We start from the raw sequence: 22,703 nt of genomic DNA on the forward strand, positions 1-22,703 counted from the left end.
AGCACCAAGAAATCCAAGGCCTCAAAAAGGCTTAAATTTGATGAGCCAGCTGAAGAGTTCATTTTTAAACCTAGAAGACCTATGACAAGGAGATTCCAGCAAGTACAGGAAGTACTGCCAAGAACAGAGGAAACAGGGGAAGAGACACAGAAAAACACAGGCAAAATAGTCATTACACCTAAAGAAAATAATATAGCAGCCCTGAAGAGCCAATTAGAATCAGCTAAGTATGAGATTGCCAAATTGAAGAAAGCCGTTAGAAGACATGCAGTCATACACGCAAAGTATTATAAAACTCTGTGGGAAGGGAATACAACTGTAGAAGCCCAGCTGAATTCAGTGGTTGATGGCCACTCACAATTTCACACCTGGACAGTACCAGCAATCAAAGAAGCCAAGTACATCAGAAGAATCAATATGCAACTGAGAGCTGGGAATAAGGCTATGAAGAAACAAATTGAAGATCTGAAGGCACAGCTAAGCCAACTTAAAGGACCTGCTAAATGAGTTTTCATTTCAAGTAAGATTTTGTTTCAAAAATTTTTGACAAGTTTGCTTGATCTTATCCTTCTGAAGAAATATAAATTCCTATTCGACCTGTGGAAAGTCTAAAGAAGTTTTTGGAAATCAAGCACTTGGCTAATAAAGGTCTCAAGTTAAAAACAAGCTGTTTTAAATAACTCAGCAGTTTCGTAGGGCTGAAAGTGATGATTTCAACGTAAATCAAGCAGTTTTGAATTATAAGCGGGAATTTTGAAAGGGAAACGTCTAAAAGGCATACAAGGCATCATCTGAAGCTATCAACAGTCAACCAGGTCAAGACAGGTGGAGAAAATATATATTCAAATCCAACTTTAAATTTTTGCCGTAAAGTGAGCACATTTACCACAGTTCAGGATATATCAAACAGTTTACAAGAAACTTTTGCCTGCACACATGTACATGGGAAAAAGCTTACAACGCATCAAGAACATGGCAGTCTGCTCCATTTTGGGTAATTAAAGGATAAAGGATATGCTTATTTGCATTCGAATATTTTGGGGAAAACTAAAGACCAGTAAACAGGGGTAGTTTCCTATCTTTCAGGGCATTGGAAAACATGTGTCATTGAAGACAACCATGGAGCCTTGAAGACCATCACAACTAAACTAGAAGGGAACCAGATGTCAAAGAATGAGGAATCATCTTAATTAAAGCCATCATGCATGTAATATGGAGTTAGAGTCATAGTTGATTTAGATCTCTAAAAAAACTCCAGTCAACACTTTGTTGTATTTATTAGTTAGTTAAAGGGTTAATAGGTGTCATTAGAAGTAATTTTTGAATTCCCCTCATGCTGGAGGAGGAATCTCGATCAGTTAGAATAAGAGCTCTATATATAGCTGAAACAGAAATGTAATCAGGGTTGGAAAACTTTATAACAAAGCTTGTATTTGGCTTATGTAAGACTCATTTTCAGTAATATAATTTTGACTTTACTTCTCAAGATTCATGAAGGATTTCTTATGTTCAGAATATGTGATGTTGTCCTTTTCTTAATTCTTACAGTGGTATAGATGTATAATCACTCAGAATTCACTGAATGTGCCCTGATTTCTTGTATACATTTATAAACTGTGTGGTCCCATATGAGTTGATGTTCTGAATGTCTAATGTTGAATGCCCTGACTTCCATGTAAGGTTAAGTTCACTGTTATATTGAGGTGTTGTTGACTCCATAAGCCCAATGGATAGTTGTTTAATGTGTTTCCAGCATTCATATTTCTCACAGTTTTTCTATAAGAGTTAGCCATCTTATCTTTAATCAAAATCGTTAATCCATTAAGAGAAAGCCCTCTCAGGTTGAGGAGGCTAGGCCTCAGCCTAAAGTAGGTTTGAAATAGTTACTTAGAGTCAACCTGACCAGCAACCTATCAGGGTCTGATTTTGAGATAACACATCATCTGGAGAAAATCCACACACTGCACCATCCAAACCTAAATCTCCATGTGTCATTTGCAAAGGAGACCACTATCATCGAGATTGTCCCTGCATCCCGCGGATCTTAAGGGACTGGTCTCCCTGTTTACACAATCAAGTGTCTTCAACCTTTGACGATCATGTTGAGAGTACACCATCAACTAGTGAAAATGAAGTCAATGGAAAAAAAGGAATATCTAAATTTCCTTGTAGGTTGTGTGAAGGCGATCATGCTCTCCACCATTGTCCCTTCTTAGACGAGGCTAAAAGAGTCTTGGATAACCATCCTGCTTCACCGCAGCAACTTCCTCCTGGATACAAGAAACTCTTGCCAAGTCCATCGCTAGTTGAAAGCCTGACTAACACACCTCTGTTTTTGGTCAAAGCATCTATCATTGAAGATAAACCCTCTAAGTCCACACTGGACCAAAGTCAACAGGTCGAGACAGCAGTCGACCCAATCTTGTCTTCAGAAGGTCCACCTTCAGATGATACAGTCACCAAAGAGAATGAGAATGACACCGTTCAAATTATTTTTGTTAACACAGAATCCGATGAACATGGGGGAAATCTACCTATTTCTTTACCACAGGAAGGAAGTTCGTTAGAGATTCATCTGGTCGTTTCTTCGGTCCCTCCTCCAAGCAATATAGTTGTTTCCTTCGATTGGAATCTACTAGGGAGACCCCGCCTACCATCTAATGTACCATTCCAAATCATAGTACAAGCTTACAGAATGATCATGGCAGGTACTATCATAGATGAAGAGGCTTTTGTGAGTATCCTTTCCTCAACTACTTGGAAAGCGCTTGGTTCGCCATCACTTCTACCTAAGATTCAAAATCTGACAGGCTTCAATAAAGGAACCAGTCGACCATTAGGGATCCTTCCAAATGTGCCTATTACTTTGAGAAGGAAAAACGTTCATCTAAACGTGACGGTAGTCCAAGGGCCGCTAGATTACAATCTTCTCATTGGGCGTGACTACATTTACAACATGGGAGCTATTGTTTCCTCACTCTTTCAAGTGATGTGTTTTCCATATGAAGGCAGAATGGTCCAAGTCATTGACCAACTTTCATTCCCCAGTTCAAACACAGCTACTAGTCAAATGCCATCCCTAACTAGTCTGTTTTCACAAGGAATGTCTCATCAACCTCCAGTTCATCCACCTGATGATCGCGAGTGATTCGGTGAATGTGACTAAACCCAGGGGGCATGTGCCCTGGCCTACTTCGGTAGGAAAAACCCTGGATATAAGATGTGTTTCCTCATAGAATATATGACCAATCTGACACACCCGTCCATTTAGGAAAATGGGATTAGTCTGGAAATATCATTTCCTCATCGAAGGTTATGTGATTGGAACTGACAACATTCACCTTTTTCCATTTCTATGGACAAAGCTGAGGAATTGTTTTGTCTGCTACGTGGATAGAACAATCTTGCTAATGCGAGAACTTTCGTATGGTAACCTGGAAACTTTACTCTTCTTTATACCTGGGGGCATGCAAACCTTTTTGTACACAAGTGAAAAGTGACCAGTGTAACTCTAACCTCGTAGTTTTACTAACTTCAACTACTTAAGTTAGGTGATTGGTCTGATCCACCATTCACCTTTGCCGGGACCAATGGAAACGACAAAGCAAAGGAGACTGTTTCCCACCGAGAAACTATCCTACCTAACCTTAGTAGTTCTCTAACCCTTAGGACAATAGTTGGTCGTTTCTAGCTTGCATACAAAAGGCTCCAGAGCAAAGTTGCGCATGGGGTAAGCTCCCTAAAAAATGAACCTACTAATGAGAGACATCCTTATTATACGACTGGCATGAGCAGATTTACGCGAAGTTCAAGCTCGTTAAAAAATAAACCTAGCAATGAGCATATGTTCCCCCAGAGTTCAAGCTCATTAAAAATTGAACCCACCTTCGGTAAATAACCTTTTTGATTGCATAGCTATCAACTTTTGAACCTTGGTCATGTTCTTACCATCACCTACACTCTTTTTAGCTAATCATATGCCTCCACTTGATTGTTTACCCTTTTGAGGAACAGCTGCGACGGGTGATTCTATTAGCCACCTTCTTTACACTACCATGATTGAAAAGTTCCAAACCTTACCCGGAATCAGTTGCTATCCAAAAACATCACTCATTCCTCAAAAAGCGAGTCTCCTTTAAGCTCTTTTTAGACTCGTAAAATATGAAAATATTTCCAGCAATTGGCCTCTCCAGCTTGTTAAAGTGATTGGAAGTGCCATTGCTCCTCTATATTTTAATATTTTTGGACCTGAGGGATCATTACACAAAAAGATAGATTCCTTGTCTTTTTCAGCTTGCTAAAGTGATCGGAAAATTCATCCCTTTCATATTATTTTATACTTTTTCAGACTTAAGGGATCATACTACGAAAAAGGACTGCTGGATTTTCCTTTTTGTCTCTTTTCAGACTCTTTAAAACTAAAAAGGACCGAGTTATCATTGTCGTTAAACTTGTTAAAAAAATAGTGACAAACTTTTCCATGCATACAATAGCGAGTTTCAATATCGCTAGGCTCATTAAAACATAGCAACAGGTTTGCTCAAAGGGAAAATTATAGAACAAGCATATGTTATCCTCCTCAAGCTTGACAAAAATAAAGAGGTACTAGTCAGCAATCACTGGGGAAAAAGGGAAGAAAACTTGAAGAACTTCATTGGTAGCAGGTCGCTCTTGAACATGACACTTTCGCTCCATCACAATGATTGAGTCGGGTTGGGTTATTCCGTTCACCGGTCATATCACCATTGGTCCTTCGTACCATCCATTTTGGGGTTAATGCTACCAATCCATTCCAGTGTCGTCGATATGTTCAAGAGAAGTCGCTCAGAGAATTCACCAACCCATCTAACGTCTCATCTCCTGCAATACCTTAACACTCCATTCTTTCATGACCGCCACCCTGAACCTTGTATCATCAAATCATTTTCACCTCCACAAAATCATTTGCTCCATTCTGTGTCGTAGATGTGGGATTCATTAAGTCCCTCCTACGATGGGTCACTTCTTGTCGACACCAGCTCATTATCTAAGAAGTTGACTTAGGAACAACCCTTTCAGTACTTTGAAGCTTGCATGCCTCAATGGCAAGTTTCTCACTTCTAGTGACAGGTTTACATTAATGGCCTTCAACCGAAAGATTTTGCATGGTAACAATACCTTAATGCTCCATTCTTTCATGACCGCCACCCTAAACCTTGTATCATCAGATCGTTTTCACCTCCACAAAATAATTTACCCCATTCTGTGTCGTAGATGTGGGATTCATTAAGGCCCTCTTATGACAAGTCACTTCTTGTCGACATCCGCTCATTATCTAAGAAGTTGACTTAGGAACAACCCTTTCAATACTTTGAAGCTTGCATGCCTCAATGGCAAGTTTCTCACTTCTAGTGACAGGTTTACATCAATGGCCTTCAACCAAAAGATTTTGCATGGTAGCAATACCTTAGCACTCCATTCTTTCATGACCACCACCCTAAACCTTGTATCATCAGATCGTTTTCACCTCCACAAAATCATTTGCTCCATTCCGTGTCATAGATGTGGGATTCACTAAGGCCCTCCTACATTGGGTCACTTCTTGTCGAAATCAGCTCATTATCTAAGAAGTTGACTTAAGAACAACCCTTTCAGTACTTTGAAGCTTGCATGCCTCAATGGCAAGTTTCTCACTTCCGGAAACAGGTTTACATCAATGGCCTTCGACCGAAAGATTTTGCGTGTTGTTCGACATCAACTCATGTATTCACACCACATGAATTGTATTGCGGTACCTTGAGGGTCATTATCATTATCGGTGATTCCTCTCGCGCCTGTTAATAGCTTACATCATTGGCTGGTAATCAAGTGATGTCTTTCCATGTTTGACATCAAAACACATTTTCACATGGATTGACTTGTACTTTGGGCGAAGATTGAACGAGTTTGAAGACCCCGGATCTAGTTTCATCCATAAGGCTGTGATATATTCAGGAAAATAAAGACATCAAATGTACATCATAGCTACACAGATAATCATCCAAACTAAGGGATGATGGTTCTACTAGAATCATCAGTCTACCAAATAGACGATTGTCTTTCCTACGTACATGAAAATAAATTTATATAGTTGAGCATAGGAATGCCTGCCTCAACTAGATCATCAAAATATTATGAATATAATATATTGTATTGTATCTTATTATAGGTCACCTTCCAGTTCGAAAAAACCTTGGATCCTCATGATAAATCATCTCACCTGACATCAGAAGATTTACAACCTCATGCTTTAGGGGGCAACTGTTATAGACACATTTGGGCACTGCAACCCCAATCACATATTTCCATAAACCAAGGGCTCTCAAACCCCTAAAAGTGTTGTTCATACCCTAAAGGATCAAGGTCAACTAATTACATCATTTCCCAAAAGTTCTCCCTGAAAAACTGCTTAGAACTGGTCAAAACTGGACCATACAGATTGCTCCATGCTAAGGGTGCGATGCATCTCACCTGCTACACACAGAGGGTGTGATGCATACTGAAAAACCCTTCTGTAGGGTGTGATGAGTGAGAGTAGACAAATGGCAAAGGTAGTTTGCTAGGTGGAAACCTAGAGAATATTCTAGAAACTGCTCATATGACACTTGCCTCTCTGAATTCGCCCAGGGATGAGTAAGAGATCATGAAATCTCCAAGTGGAACCAAGAACTATCAGTGAAATGACACTAATCAAAATCCCATAAGTTGACTCACTCTCCTGCAAACATCTATATATGGATCCCTCATCTTAGAGATCCAGGAGGCTGGAATTTTGTAATTTGTAAGGAAGTGTTGTTGGTTTCTCTTTGAGACATTGTATTTTTGGGTGATCTTTCTTTTTATGAGGTGAAGAGGGCTTTCATGCTAGGAGGATGATGCTGGATCAGACAGCTTGGTTGTAATCCTCTCGTCTACTACTTCTATCAATAAATATATTTGAGTTTTCCTTCATATACTTGTATATCTCTGAATCTTGTATTTATATATGCATTTGTATGGTTAATGTACATTTGATCCTATATTGTTTATGGTTATAGATATCTATGCTTTGATGGTATTTTGATGCTTTGACTCTACAGGTGTTCTTTGAAGCAGGACAAGCGATAAAGGAGTGGCGAAAGCTCTATCAAGGGAGAGAGGAAACAAGCAAGGAGACTAGCGAAAGACTGAGTTTGGTACTCTCTGCTTCTCTCTCATCTATCTCTCATAAACGAAAACACAAGTAACTTTGGTTTGTTTTTTTCTAAGATAGCTACTCGTCTTAGTGGGACTAGTAGCTCTGAATGGGCACTAGTTTTCCTGATAACATTTTGGTCAACCAAGTTCAATCCTCGTCAACGTTTTCAACCATGGTCAACCATCATCAACCATATTCAACCATAGTCAACCTTAGTTAGCTACAGTGAACCGTCATCAACCATATTCAGCCTTGATCAACCCTAAATAACCATGGTAAACCCTCATCAACCATAATCAAACATGGTCAACCCTAAATTGACCGTATTTAACCATACTCAACTACCCATGGTCTACTAATTCTTCCCATGCACGTTAGTCATCAACTAGTACAACCACATTAATAAAGTGGTTGATATATGTCGATCAATGTCATTTTCCACCTTTCATATGTTGATCGACACCATAAGTTTTAAAACATGGAAATTTATGTTGATCAATGCATATCAACCACTTTATTAATATGGTCATGCTAATTAACTAAAATAATCTCAAAATCTTCCTCTTTTAATTATTGATATTGTTCATTGATCATCATGTAAATTAATTCTTCGTCAAACTGGAAAAGGAAAATAATTTCAAATTCCCTTTCTAATTTCCCATAATTCTTTTTTAACTTACAATTTATCTAAATTTTCACTTGTTAATTATATAATTAATTATTAATATTCCTTAAGTCATAAAATAATCTACTATTCACTACTTCTCATTATGGATATGATTTAACTCATATATTAATATGTTGTTAAATAATGAATCCATATAGGTGAGGATAGTTTTAGAAGAGGAGGAATGACCTGTTATAGAGTTTTGTGAACCCAACGTTATAGTTAAATCATATATTAATATGATTTAAACCATATATAGTGTAAGGGAGGCAAGGTTCGAAGGAGCTGAAAAGCTAAAGAGGTATTGAATTGACAAACAACAATAGTGGGAGGAAGGGAAGAAGCATGGGAGGTCATCCCACCATAGCCTTTTAGATCTTTGAAGGATTAGGGATTTAATCCAAATGTAACAATGATAATGCCTTTACTTGGGCATGAGTGGAACCACATCAATCCGATGATGATTTTGGAAAGAGATTTTGTAAATTCCTAGTCAAAACAATATGCAAGAATATATCACTAACTTTTTTATATGGTTATTTTTTATTCCCTTAAGACAATTTCTTGATTTCCCTTTAGATATGGTAAAGAGGTTTAAGTTAAAAACTTTCCATTCTTTACTCTATCCACTTGTAGTTATAACTATGAGGAAAATCAAATGCTAGAATGGTTCTCAAAGGTTTTCTATATTCAAAATCCATAAGTTATATAAAGAGGAGGTGGTGGAAGAAATTGTATTTACGAATTCTATCTATTGATGGCTATAAGGTATAAATATTAAAAAAAAAGTGAAACAATGATTTCATGTATTCTTCATTTCTTTCTCAAGTATAGGGGAATGCATGACCTTTATGTTCAAACAAGAGTGATAGGTTTGGGAAAGGTAAATTGATGAGATAATGACTATCTTCTAAATTAGCTAGAAAAATTAACCTAAATCTTATATGGAGGCACTCAAGAAACCTAATAAAAATGAAGACAAGGTCAAAGACTTGAACCCAAAAAACCTTTTCAAATGGAAAATAAGACTACAAATGTAGTAATGTGTTATTATAAGGAGTTTCTTACAACGATTAATTAAAATTAACATGGAAAAAATTAAAAAGTTAAAAGAGAAACAAAATGGATATTGATTGCAAAGTTATGAATTAAAGCATTGATATGAATTTTTCTCCCACCAAATACACTAAATATTTTAATATTTTTGTATTGAAGATAAATAAGTGAATATTTTAAACAAAATAACTTTTATTAGAGATAAGAATATTCCATTCTACTATAGTTTGTAACCACCTCCCATCCCCTCGACATCCCTGGTTGTGCGAGTGTTACCTTTTGGCCCTATCTCCAAGGTTTGTTATGAATATGGGGTTAGAAAAAGATTCATTTTTCAAAGTTTGCAAAATTTAATTCTAATACTACCATTGAGATCAACTCACCAAGCACTTTCTAGAGATATAAAATTTATCTCAATCTGATTTATGGATCAAAAGTTATTCCCACTCAAAGTTTTTCCTATTAAAAGAGTCAATGTCATCACCAGGCACCATGTAGCACCCACGTGGCCTCTCCCAGGCCTTGGTGGTACTGCAATTCCATCACAACAAGGTCCATTGAGAACTTACATAGTGGAGATTCAGGTCTAAGTTATCGCTTTGTAGTCTGACAACCCAATCGGGCCCACATAACAAGATTCCACCTTTAGACCCTTAATGTTGGGCCCTATTATACTTTGCATTTCATAAAAATATGCTTTTTCGGTCTTGAAAACCATTGGAGAAATAATTATCAAGGTTTTAAAAATGTCATAGTGATTGGCCCAAATGCCAGATTTTTAGGGTTATGCAAAGAAAAGGGACCCCACCCCCCCCCCAAAAAAAAAAAAACCAAAGTTTCTGCATATTAAAGCACATGACCCTAGGGTCCTCGAACTCAAATTTCAGTGAATGGATATTAAAACGGAGAAGTTTCCTCGAATTCCAACTCCTTTTTCATTTGTAGTGTGAGAGTTGGAGGTCTTGAAACCTCACATTTTTTCATGATAACCAACACAAAGATCGGGTTCCCACAACACCCAAGTCACAAGTATCTGAGATAAGAATGGAAAAGGCCCCCAACACCAAAATTTACGTAGTTGCAATGTTGCACAAGGATAAATATAACAAACACTCCAACTCTGTTCACCTCCTACAGGCTGGTTAAACATATTCAAAAGAATGTGATTTATCAATTAATTGAGTGTAAGCATACAAGTGTTGATATAAATACAAGAAGAGTTGATGTCCCTCTATTAGACAGTGAAAAACCTCTAAGCAAGTTGAACTAATATATTCATAAAGAATTATTATCAATTAAGAGAGTAAGAGAGAGTATAAACACACAATTTCTCACATCAACCATAAACTAAACATTGATCAACACAATCCATGCACCCATTAAAATCATGGACATACAAGATATCTTCTAGTCATAAACATAACAATGAATTTCATAGTTAGGGCAATTCATTTTCATTCATAAATGCACAAGATCATGTACTAGCCATAAACATATTAGGGATCATCACAGTCCATAAATTCAAATATGCACATGTAATGGACTTATCTGAGTGTTTTAAGATGGTTGGAAACTTAAGGAGAGACTTCAACTCACCACCCAACCATAGATCAACTACACCACATATTTCTTGTAGTTGACTACCCCTGAGCCATATCCAAATTCTAGGGGGATACTTGCTTAGGGACTTCACACAAAAATCTTGGTCAAACTCTTAGGAGATGGATTCCACTATCTAGGAAATTTATCAAGTACCCTCTAGTAGTAAGCACCAAAGTGACCCACTCTTTCTCTTGAGCTCACTCCCTAGGACTTACCCAAGGTCTAAATTCAGTATTACTTAATACAAGAGATTCAATCCATTTTCTAGGCAGTTTATTAGTTGTATTTTCATGGAAAGCGCCACAAGGGTTTGTAGTCCATTGTCAAGGTGGTTAAAAACTCTCTAGTAAAGGCCACAGTGACTCATATTACCCTCTCTAAGTGGTTAACATATATACACAAACATCGATAATTGTCATCCACTAAGCCTCCCACTAATCAAATAGGCATATACAACCCAATCCAGTGGCCTCAAACATAGTTCACAAGGATTACGCCTAAGGTCCAACTGGGGTATTGCTTGATCTGGGAGTTGGAATCCACTGTCTAGGTGGTTTATCAATTGTCTACTAGTGGTAAGCAACACAATGATTGAATCATCTATTGAGCCTCCCACTGACCGCAAAATCATAAAAAATTAAGTCCAGTGGCCTCAAATACAATTCACAGGGATTGCACCCAAGGTCTGGTTGGGGCATTCCTCAATACAAGAGTTGAAATCCACTTTCCAAATAGTTTATCACCTTCCCTCTAACAATAAGCACCATAGTGATTCAGTCATCCACTGAGCCTCCCGATAATCACGAAGACATAGACAAATCAATCTAGTGGCCTCAAATATAGTTCATAGGCATTACAACCAAAGTCAAGTTGGGTTATTGCTCAGCCCAGCAGATGGAATCCACTATCCAGATGATTTATCAACTGTCCTCTAGCAGTAAACACCACAACTATTTTGTCATCCATAGAGCCTCCCACTAACCATACAATCATAGAAAACTCATTTCAATGGCCTCAAATATAGTTCACATGAATTACACCCAAGGTCGAGTTGGGTCATTGCTTAGTCCTAGAGTTGGAAGTCAATGTCTAGGCAGTTTATTAATTTCTCCCAAGAAATAAACACCATAATGCTTTAGTCATCCACTATGCCTCCCATTGACTACATAGGAATGGAAAACCTAGTCCCGTGACATCAAAACATCTTCTTTTATTCTCAATGCTCTAGTAGCTCCTTACACTCCATGCCCAACATTGAGTTTCTTCCATTTTGAGAGAGAGACATAGTGAGAAAGAGTTCATGCAAAAGAACCAATGGGCCTCCTCCAAAATATCAACTCCAAAGAACACCACCAAGAATAAAAATTAAAGAACCAAAATCCTTATCTTTTATTATGTTTATCTATATCTTTCCTTTGCATCCCTTTGTGTACCTGCAGGAGTGAAAACTTTGTTCTTCCTTTCGCTGGGGAATTGGGCATCGCCATGTCTTTATTTTTCATTATTTCCTTTATTTTTTTCTATCCTTTTCTTTTCTTCCATCCCTTTTTCCCAAGGTAGTAATCCCCTCATCCTAGACTCTTTGTGTGAATTTCAGGGATTGCATGGATACCCAACCTCTCCAAAGGTTGTCAAAGACTGATCTCACCCTATCCCTCTTTTGAATTTGAGAGGTCATTCTCAACCCAATATCCTGTGTGTAAATTAAACCTAAGAGAGCTCCATCACACTGCCTTGTCTCTTTTTTTAGTTTTAAGAGTTTCTCAATTGCCTCCTCCCTCTTTGTTGGATAGGGGCACCACCCTCCACTTCTCCACTTTCCAATGCATCAGAGGGTGGTTCGATCAACTATTCCACCTACTCCACATTCGAGGGTGAGGAGCATCATACTCCACTTCTCCACTTTCTAATCACATTAAATATGTTAGGAGGTGGTTCATTTGGACCTATAATGACTCCAAAAAAAATTATATTGATCATGACTCTTTATTACTTATAACCAATTTCTCCCTTAGAAAATGGATCTGTCAAGAATTCCTCTCCTTCAATGGGCCATAACTTTAAATATGTTATTTTATATGTTAAAATTTTTTGTCTTATTCAACCATGACTTCCATGTTGGCATTATAGTCACAATTTAATATTACAAAAAAAAGGGTAAAGTGAGAGATGTTACAAACCCCACCCCCTTAAAGGAGAACCTTCCTTTGTGTTCTATAAATAGAGAACATAAACAGATAAATGAGATTTATAATTACAACTCTTATATCAACAACATTTCCCATGTCCTTAGTTGCCACTTTGAGTAATGCCATAGATATTTCATGATATAGTTATCTATAGATAATTTGGCATTCCAACATGTTTATGCTTGGTTGTTAGTTTCTCCTTAAGGCATCCACAAGGAAAAAATTCAACTCATTGTCTTCTTGGACACACCCAATGCATTCTTGATCCCTATGAGTATGTACACGACTCTTTGAAAAATAGTTTATTCAAAGTCTCTTATTCCTTGTAGTCACACACCTTCCAAGTCCAGGAATCCCATTCTCTGCTTCCTTAGTCCCTTAAGTGATCCATTCCTCGGCAAGTCTTCCTCACAAAGGAAGTATCTCAAGACTGATAGAGCCTTACAACCAAGGCATCTGTCTAGCTTTCTCTAATAACACAACGCATTTGTCATACCATAACTTATGACAATCAATGCATATCATAGGGTTCCAATGTTACCATAATGGCCTAGTCCCTAGGATGTTTAACTTCACCACATTTCCTCTATGCTACTATGATATCACTTTGAATTTATCATCACCTTACCTGTATCAAAAACATACAATTCTCATGAGGTATAATAAAAAAATTCAAATAAGAAATTTTAATTACCCAAATTTTCTTCCTTCAAAAGCCAGATCATGTAAACATGACATTTTTAGTCATGATGTTGGGATCCCTTGTAGGTTGTGATATGCTGTCATGGTGGTTTCTATAAATCAACCAAACAGGTGTAAGTGCTCATACATACAATATTTTCATTTCAAAAATTCACAAGATCTCCTCAAGTGATCTCAAAATTATTACACTCATAATAATTCTATCACTTCCAACTGATTTCAAATATATCTAAATGAAACTATCATTTCATTGTATACTTTCTTCATAATGATTCTAAGAATTTCAAAATTCCATCAAAACTGAGAGGTTCACATCTTTAAATTCACGAGAAATTTAGCTCTCATTTTGTTTGCAAGAATTAAAAAATTCCTAAAAATATTTTCACATTGAAGGATTCCAACCTTAACCATACCCATTCTTGGTCATTCATGCAATACATCCATTAATCTTGAAACAAAAGATACCAAATTCAACTGAAAGGAATTCTTACCAAATTCCTTTCTTTTACCTGATTACCTTTGCTTGATACTTTCCTTACTTACTTGGCTACCATCACAAGCACCCTTAGCTTAATTATTTTCAACAAGTCCAGTTGGATTTTAGCATGCTCAATGTTGCAATATTCAGCAGTCCCTAAAATTTTCTCAACCTCACATATTAGTCACAACTATATAAATTCATTGGCTTACAAGTTTCCATGCAATTTCATAAAGGAAATTTACATTAGGTATCAAGTTTACATATTTAAAAAATGTCTTCATACATATACCCAAACATATGCATATTCATTTTGACAAGCATGTGTCATATTTGCACATATTCCATGTTATCCATGCTTTGTTATTTCTAGAGTTAATTTCCAACCTTAGTTTTTTTCAATTATTCACACAAAAAATCTCATAAGCATAAGAATAAGTATACTTATTTCTTTCATGTGGTATATAATACCAAGATATCATTCTTGAAAATTTTCCATATGAATATTCCATGTGACATGGAATCCATTAGGTATCCTCATTGTATTACCCAAAAATAACAAGCACTAGTTTCTATTTTCTTGCCATTCACACATTCATGTTACTTCAAAAATAAAATATATTAGCCAAGGAAGAGTTTTAGTTAAGGAAACTCCCTTCCTAAGCCACTTTCTTAGTTATGAATTCATTTTCCTTCTAGTTCACATGGACCTAGTCAAGCCTTCCTTGACTAATCCTTTATCCACCTCTTCCCACTAATGTGATTTTGTAAGGTAGAATTCCAAGCTCATTAGGGATTTCATCAAGGGTAGAAATCACATGAATAAGCATAGAAATTTTATTAAACAAGAAAATATTTTTTCTCAAATATTTAGTAGGTTTGCAACCCAAATTTCATCCTTGTAACAACCATGGGATCCCTTCCCTGTAGACTCCTACATATATTGATTGTCTCAACATACATCATATCAACACAATTTTCGTGAAACATGATCATTCCTTGTTGACAAGGTTAATCCTCTCTGTGGACAGAGATTATCCCTCTATCCCAATGAGTGGGTCTAGAAATTAAAGGGGCAATCAACTAGACACCTTCCTAGATTATAATTGAAAATTAGAACAAGAGAGAAGGCCTACCTTGCTCTGATGCTAATCCGATTTCCTTTGTTGAGATCCTCGAACCACTTGTGTCACAGACTCATTCCTGTTTATTTCAGTGCTTCTATACCTGCACAAGTGACTGAGATACAACAAAGCATACCAAAACCAATATCAAATCCAACAATAACCTATTTAGTTGATCAAGGAATTCCAAGCCAATACATACATGAACATATATATTTTAGGAAGATGAACTAGCAGTTGTATTATTATTTAAAGAATAAAGGGGAAGCTTACAAGCATAACCTTGATGTTAAAAGGCTCTCCTTGAGTGGTAACCCAAGTCCAAGCCAAGAAACTCTCCAACAATCCTTCTCCAAATCTAATGAATAGCCTCTAAGCACAAGCTCAGCATAGGGGTCCAAATGGACATAGATCAACCTGACCAACCATTTGGGAATGGTAGAGGGGCAATTTATAGGGTGGGAGAGGTTTTTAGGCCTCCTCCAAAGATAGGATTAGGCCCACCTCTCAAGGAGGTAGCTCATAGGGATGAAACCAAGAGGTCAAATTAGGAGGATTCGACCTCATATATGTGAAACCACCTCTAGCTTGCCGCTCTGGAAGCCTCTAGATCATGAAGCTTCTCATCCTCTTTGGGAAAACTTCCTTTCTGAGACCATCGCGAGTATAAGAGAGAACAGATTAATTCCATCACTAGCTTAACAAGATGCAATAGGTGATCATCGTGGTTTTGGGCTTCATAAGGGAAATGACCCTCATTTTAGGGTTTCATGAGCCATTTCTTTAGGGAAAGCTCCAGATATTTTCCAAGCAAGGTTAAAAGAGGAATATAAGCTATATACATGGATGAATATATTGTATAATGATCATCTTTCAGGAACTTTAGGGTAAGTCACAGGGAAGTGCAGGAGGCATGAAAAAATACTATGTAACAGATGCCCCCTAAAGCATGAAGGCAGAATGAGGAGTGAAGGTTAAGATGCTTTATGGGATTTTGGCAAGGATGAGGATACACATTGTCAGGATACCTACAAATCAAGGCTACAAATACATATACATATTTGATATCAAGACTTGAATCCACATCATGGACGCAACCATGCGAATGATGAAGACTAGATAAAAGATCCATGGTATGGTCGCAGTTGTTAGTGTCGGTCTTGAAAGCCCTCCATCAGTGATCAAAGCTCTTTGCATTTGAATTAGTAGGTGTCTCATCAGTGTCAAAGTTTGCATCCCGTTAGGCATGCCATAACCCTGATGGAGGAGCTGGTCTATTCATACCCCTCTTGGCTTTGCTGGATCAGGTCATATCATGTTATTTAGTTTTTCAAGCTTGTCTTGTTTTGTCTTAAGGTCAAAGGTCCTAGGTCTAGGGTTTTGGTCATTTGTCTCAGCAAGGTCATGTCTTTGAAAGTCCTTGAGTGACCATCAAGCCAGAGGGAGGATGGTAAACATGTTTCTTTGATATTCTCATTATGTACAGTTCATTTTTAAACTTGGATTTAAAAACTCTGTTTTTAAAGCCAAGGTCATGTTAAATTTTTGTAAAAAGAATAAATTTCCAAAAAGTCTTCAAAAAGGCAGAAATAACCCTGGTCCCCTTACCACAGTCCTTCAGATGATCTACCTGCAAAAAGAATCAAGTCAAAGCACTCAAAAAGTCAACTTCAGGATAAAGGAAACTAAAAATCAGTGTTTTAAAGAAAAGTGTCAAAATAGACTTTATAAAGTGGGTTTATGGATAAATTTTTTCAAATGAAGATTATAAAAGGTCATATTCCCTCCTTTCACTCTCATTGTGCATTTCAAAGCTTGCAAGAGAGGTTGTGAGAGAGTGATAGGCGAAAGAGGCAAAAACACAGCGTTTTCGGGCAGTTAGCAGGTGCGCGACCCGTTCAAGGAGGTGCGCGACCTGTTGGGAGGTGCGCGACCCGTCCAAACCCTTCCCGCAGTTCAAATTTACTACGGGCGCGACCCGTTGGGCGGTGCGCGACCCGTTGGGAGGCCTGCGCGACCCGTTGAGCCGTTGGCCTGTAAAACTCAAAGAAATTCCCTAATTTCTCTTCAAATCATCTACATTGCTCTAGGTAGGGTCTTTACTCATTGTTTTTGAGGTTGATGATGAAAATAAGGTTGTATGCTATGATTTTAACCTCACATTATGCGAATGAAAGGACATAAATGGCTGCTTGTTAATGTTTGTAAAATGCTAGGGTTTTGTGAGTGTTTCAAGTGATTTTGTCCCATTTGGTTCCTTCCCTCTTTTCCCCTTTCATTCACAGTCATGATTTCATCTCTGTCCCATATTATTTGTAGATAAAATGTAAAATTTTTCCCCCATCCCTAATCTATAAACCCTACCCCTCTCCCAAGCACACAAAACCCTAATTCCCTCTACCATACACATGCAAAAATAAAAGCAAAAAGAAAAGATACATTTGAAAATAAAGAAAAGAGTCATGTGAAAATAAATGTTGCTGTATATCTAAAGTCATGTATATAACCCCTACATGCCCTTGACATCCCCTTGTACATGAAAACCTTCCCTCTATGTTAAAACAATGTACATGTACTCCTTATCAAAAAAATTGCCTTATGATACACATGAACTCCTATAAGTAAATTTGGTGTATGGTTTCCCTATGTCCCTATTGATACATGTATGCTCCTTCCATGTTTACTATCACACATGTTTTTTGTCCCATATACAAACATCTTTGCAAATGATTTCCTAAATTCAAATACATGTTCCTATAAGCATGTTCATTTGTAAAATTTCCCTTGAAATTCCCTGTTATTTTCATATATTCCCATTCCTTGTTAAGAAGTTCCCTCCCCTAACATCCCCCTCATGTTTTTTCCCCTTGAAACAGCAAAGAGTTCAGCACTTTTGCAGGCAGAGACAGCAGTTCATTTTGTCCACTTTGCTCCAAAACCATGTCAGAAACCGAAACTTATGAGCAAAGTGATGACCATTCATCATCTACAGAGGTTGAGGAACAGAGGAGGCCTTGTAGAGGAGGTAAGGGAGGACATCATAAGCGGGAAGAGCCTACTTCTTTGGCAGAATTACAGGCTTGTCCTTTGGCAGTGAATTGCTTCCAGTACATGTCTTGTTATCAGTTTTGTGAGAGGATCTCTCAGATTCAGCATCATAGAGAGTTGGCCCGCTTGTTTGTCTTACACCTCCATGATGGACATGTCACTCTTGTAGGGGTGAACTTCATATTGACACCTGAGGTGATCTTAGAGGCTACAGGGATACCAAATGTGGGTGAGGTGTGGCCTAAGCGCAGATTACTTGATTTTGTTCACTTTGAGCCCTATGTCCGGCCATCATTTATGAGACTGTTGACAGGTGTTTTCCCATTCAGATTTCTTCGGAGCAAGTATGCTCCCCTTATGAGACTTATTATGCATTACTTTACCTGTGAGGGCAGATTTTCACAGGTATATTCATATCACATTTGCCTGTTGATGCATTTCACCCGGGTGAGGATGATGAACCTCCCGGTCTTCCTGTTTCATAACATTCAGAGGATGGTGCCCATGTTGCAGAGGAAAACCCCAGCTCAGTAGTACAGGAGCCTTTTCCATTATGGTTTGATTCAGCTCATAGTCTCACATCAGTTGACTCAGCGGGGCATCTCATGGGAGGAGTTCATCTCCCGTGAGTTTTTCATAGTGCCACCTCAGCCACATCAGGAGGCCATTCATGAGGAGGGAGGACCATCTCAGCAGCCTGATGCTCCCGTCACCCGACATGTCAGCTCCACTCCTTTGGTCACCTATCAGAAAGGCCCAAGGGCCTTATTTGCAGCAGTCAGGCGAGTACTATCTCCACAGTAGGTGGAAGGGGTCTCGCCTTCATCTTCAGATCAGCGAGTGTTATCTCCACATCAGGTGGAAGGGGCCTCGTTTTCTTCACCAGCACAGGTACAGCAGAGGGGAAAAGAGCCCATGATTCATGAGGATCCGGTGATTGATCTCAAGGCTAGTTCTCCTAGCCAAGAGGCAAAGGAGATCATTCAGCATCTCAGGGCCGAGAATGATGTTTTGCAGCGGAGACTCGAGGGTGCCCAATGGACCATCACTTATCTAGAGCAGCGGAACACACAGCTAGAGGAGGAGAAGGCACTTGATGAACTTTGGAGGATTCGAAGTGACCGAGTCCTAAACCGTAGGAGGCCCGGTGATCCATTGCCTGCTGACCGGGAGTCATTTCTCATTTAGGAGAATACACACTTGGAGAGGCTGTTGGCTAAGGCCAACCAAGAGAAAAAGATGCTAAGGAACATGAAAAATCACTATTGGGCAAGGATGCATCTCTGCAAGGCTAAAATGAAAGTTTTTCAAAGGAGGTTGACCGAGGCACAAAAACAGAGGAAAAGGCCAAATCCACTCCGTATCTTGGCTGAGGCATCCCTCAAGGATCATGGCACTCACTAGCATCATCTACAGCACAAATCCCAAAAATTTTGGAGAATTTTTGGTATTTTTGGTATTTTTAGGAAATTTACAGGTTTTGGCTTCTCAACGGGTCTCACCCCCGGTGAGACCCTTTGTCATCGTAGCTCTGTTTTGCAAAAACTTAACATTTTTGGATTTTTCATGCCAAGTTACACATGCCTATGGATGGACTTGAGTTTTTATGGAGTTTTGGGCCTCCAAAAAGTCAAAATACAGCCAAAATTTGACTTTCTGCCCCTTTTTTGAGTTGCAGAAGTAGTCTTGGGAGAATTGACTTTCGACTGGGAAAATGACATCCAAATCCAAAAATTCCGGTTTTGTTGGAAATTAGACTCAGAGACCTTTCCAACGAGCTATCCTGCACCTCATTCAGACACCGGGAAGGCCTCCCAACAGGGCTCCAAAGTGCGCGACCGGTTGAGGAAGATGTGCGCGACCCGTTGAGGAAAAGTTGCCAGATTTGACCGGTTCAGCCCAGAAATTGCAGTTTTGACCTTTTTCGACATTCTGAGGTTAATGATGATATTTATGGATGTAATTATGACACTTTTTGGATACTTTTACTCTAGTTTATCTCTTCTAGAAGTTTCTTGCATGTAAAGGGTAAAAATTGAATGTATTAACTGGTTTCCAAGTTTATAGAGGCAAGTTGTTTTGACTGCCTATTTTCTAGTGCTTAGTTTAGAAGTGGTTCAAAGAGCTCCTAGGATATTGAGCTCGACCCATGGAGGCAGGGAAAGAGGTTAGATCATCTATATTATGTACTTTCTTGCTCATTTTCATGGTTGGACTCTTGAGGGAGAAGCTATCATTGTATATTTTCATTGTATCTCTGCAATTTTTGGCTAAGGAAGACCAGGGTTTTGCAGTCATCTTTGGGATTCTTGTGGACTCATGTGTTGATGATGTTTTTCTTAATGTACTTGTAAGTGTGTTGATGTGCTTCATCTCCTTTCTTTACTTCTGCATATTAAACAAATGAGGTGTTAAAGTATGAATTCATGCCTGCCATGCTCTGCTTTTAAATTTGTTTAATTTCTATGTTTTCTGCTGTCTAAAGAGAATTCAAAGTCATTGTTTGCTCTCTTTAGCTCCTCCTCTTTCTTTCCTAATCATCCACTTCAACTAAAGGCATCAATACAGGTTCCTACCTCGCCCCAAAGACCCCCCTGCAGAAATTGTGTCAAATCCCCGCACCCTAAATTGCAGCTCCTCAATTTGCCATCAAAAACCCCAAAAACCCAAAATCAACCTTTACAATCAGTTTACTAGCCTAATATCAGTGTTACCTTTGTTGGTCATCTCATCCCATTGAAGATTTGACGAAATTTGACCTGGAGAGAGCCTTCTCCTGCCCCGTAGAGCTAGCTACGAGGCTGAATGGTTTGATGTAGCTTTGAGATTTTCCTTTTCAGCCTGAGGTGAAATTTCAAGCGCTAACAGCAGCCATCCAGATAACAAGGATCATTATGAATATAAAGTCTCACGGTATGATCACAACCATCCATATAGTAGAAACATGTGTACAATCATGAATAACATAAAACTCCATGCAGACTGAGCTATAACAGATAAGACTCTGGGTCTTGCGCTCCATCCTGAACCAATCAATGTACAAATTCTAGCATGTGAATAAACATGTTGAAGTCAAACATGCTAAAAAATCACCTAATTACTGGCCAATGATGTGGACCATTAACAGGTACGAGAGAAACCACCAATAATGACAATGGCTTTCAAGGTAAAACATTACAATCCATGAATGTGATAATGAAGTTGAGGTCAAACACTCGTGGAATAAACCGATCGAAAGCTAATAATGAAGTCCTATTGTCGGATGCGAAGAAATGGCCATTAGAGCATGCTAGCTCTAAGGTACTGAAAGGGAGTACCTAAGTCATCTTCCTGGACAGTGAGTGGAAGTCGACAAGAAGTTACCTATCGAAGGAGGGCAATGATGACTCCCCCATCATCGACACGAAACAAGGAATAAAGTGGTATGATATTTAGGACTGTAGTAATGACTCAAACAATGTATAGGTAAATAACTGCAGATTCAACTTCTCTTGAACATATTGGCGAGATGACTCCAGAGTGTGGCAGCATCTAACACAACATGGGAGTAAATATCATGATGACAATGTGGAATATTCAAATGAGAGGCAAAATGGATCACCCAAACCAGTAGGAGGACAAGTGACTGAGTGAGGATATCCCAAACCCGACATGAGAGAAGAAGAGTGTAATGTTCAAGAGCGACATGCTGTCTATACAAAGGATGTCTCATCTTCATTTTTCCCCATTATTTCTAGTGAGTACCCCAATTATTTTTATCACAAGCTTGAAGGGGATAGCATATGCTTGTTGTGTAAGTTCATTCATCGAATGAATCCATCCTTGTAAGTTTTACGAGCCCTAGGAAGGAGAATCTCGGTCTCATCATGGTGATGAGTCTTTCGCCGCAAAGTTTTAATGAGTTCGACGTAAGAATAACTCAGCATTTTTTTCATGTTTAGAGAGTTTGAAAAAGAAACAAAAAATAAAAATCCATCATGTCCCTTTTCATAATTTGTCCCTCAAAGCTGAAAAGGTGGAAAACAACATCCGAGGGAACCTTTGACCATGTCGACCAAGGTGTACCTTTTTCATAAATAGTAAATCTCAACTCGAAAAAGGGGCAAATGTATACTAAGCTGATTTCGATTCATTTACTTTAAAGAGTTCGAAACGACAAGTACTCGATAATATTTTCAATTTTTGAGAGTCAAAAAAGAGCTGAAAGATGACTCCAAGGGATTCCTTTTTCGTTTATTTAATGAGTCCAAAAAGGAAATAAAATAAAACTCCCAGAATCGGTCAATAATGGTCACCATTTACATTGAAGGCACTTATAACTGTACAAGAAACACACCCATCACTAATATCGAGAGAAAAATATTAAAATATTTGACAAAATGACCTTCAAAAGTTATAAATAGGAAAAAATAATTTCATTTGTTACCATTCTACCAAACTGAGCTTTGAAAGTGATTTTGTGCCCTAATTCTCTTGATTTTTCACTCGCTGTTGCGAGAGATCCAAGGTACCATTTCACGATCTATCTACGATAGGTAAGATATTTATCCCTGCTCTTGCATTTCATTACTTTTTTATGCAATTTAAATGGTGAATTTAATGCCAAAAAGGAGGATTTTAAAATTTTAGGTCGTCGATGACC

Source organism: Pinus tabuliformis, chromosome 6 (assembly GCF_031772625.1).
Source record: "Pinus tabuliformis cultivar Carrire ecotype Pingquan chromosome 6, CPIR1, whole genome shotgun sequence".
In the NCBI taxonomy this organism is placed as follows: Eukaryota; Viridiplantae; Streptophyta; class Pinopsida; order Pinales; family Pinaceae; genus Pinus; species Pinus tabuliformis.